The sequence below is a fragment of the Protopterus annectens genome, chromosome 15.part0 (assembly GCF_019279795.1).
Source record: "Protopterus annectens isolate FY-2018-M chromosome 15.part0, PAN1.0, whole genome shotgun sequence".
Classification (NCBI taxonomy): Eukaryota; Metazoa; Chordata; order Ceratodontiformes; family Protopteridae; genus Protopterus; species Protopterus annectens.
Window position 1 is genome coordinate 795848463 of NC_056749.1, and position 1416 is coordinate 795849878.

Sequence of the window (1416 nt, forward strand, 5' to 3'; positions counted from 1 at the left end):
AGATTACGATTGCAGTAAGTGTACTTTAATTCCACTGCACATTTATTTGTCTAAATGCTGGTGATACATACTTGTGGTTATAACACATGCAAATGTCTATATTGCTGTCTGCATCATAAAATGAGCAACAAAAGTAAAATAATGGTTCACTTTATTTGCAAAACAAACTAGCTGTTAATTAACTATCACTGAATATCTGCCAGAGCTGTACTGTAATTTCTTCACTGGTTGAAAGACAAACATGCATAACTGATATACAATCTGTTATACAAAATAAAAGTTAGCATTGTCATAGCCCCAGGAGGTAGCAAGTTCAGCTCTTCTGAATAATATTGCAGTACATTTATAACTCCCACTCACTAACAGTAGTTGCACAGCTGTATGTATTCTGATCAGGGCATGTGCTTATTTTAGTTGTCCTCATGAATAAATCATCAGGCAAAAGAGCAGCTATTATCCCAGAATAAACTGTTGTGATAAATGGTATATTGTTAACATAGCCATTAATGAAACTCTTAGAAAGAAAAGGAATTCATGCTGGATGTATTCTCTTCAGTGAATGCATTTGTTTTTCTTTTGGTGGCATTACATTACCAGTTAACAGTTTCCAGGTATAGAAAGCAAGAAAACAAAGTTTGAAAGATAAACATACAACTCAAATTTAATATCACCATTTAAAGTGGATCATATCTCCTTTAATGTAATGTTGCTATGGGGATAAGTGGCACTTTATTCACCTTCACAAAGATGTTCTTCAATACCATACGTTTATGCTTAACTTGTAGTTGCTTCAGATGTGTAGGTCATGAGATATGATAATACTATGCCATCTTAACATCAGGGATTTATTGTGTTCCTTGTCAACATTAAGCAAATTACTAACAGGAGAATGCAAATTATAACACAATCTAAGTGCCCGTGTATGCTGTGCATATGGCAGAATATTGATCACTGTTGTACTGTCCAGTCAGGCCCCAGTGGCCTAAAGGATAAGGCAATGGCCTCCTAAGCCAGGGATTGTGGGTTCGAATCCCATCTGGGGTGATGTAATCTTGATACAATTGGGTGGGAGGGTGGCCTAATGGTTAAGGTGTTTGCCTTACAAACACAAGGTGCAAGGCACAAGGTGCAAGGTTTGAGTCTTACAAGGGATAACTGGCTATGCTTAAAGTGGCTCGTAAGGGCAGTTAGCTTAGTACTAACCTATGAACATGTCCACAACATGCATTTATTTCAGCCACCATCTATCATTTCTCCAAAATAAGGGTTAAAATTAGCCTATCCCTAAGTATCAAACATTGACTATGTTTGCCTCATACCACATGTGACAGAATTGCTGTGGGATTGCAAGACATTTTACACTTTGGATTGCAAAATACTACCTACTTTTCTATGGTTTGTGGTGATCAAGTTGAA

At 36.8% G+C, this 1416-nt stretch overlaps 1 non-coding gene across 1 annotated transcript; it reads left to right on the plus strand.

Moving 5' to 3' along the window:
* Positions 1-971: 971 nt before the first annotated feature.
* Positions 972-1044, plus strand: TRNAR-CCU. The gene has a single exon. It is a non-coding gene; the product is annotated as a tRNA-Arg (tRNA).
* Positions 1045-1416: the final 372 nt, after the last annotated feature.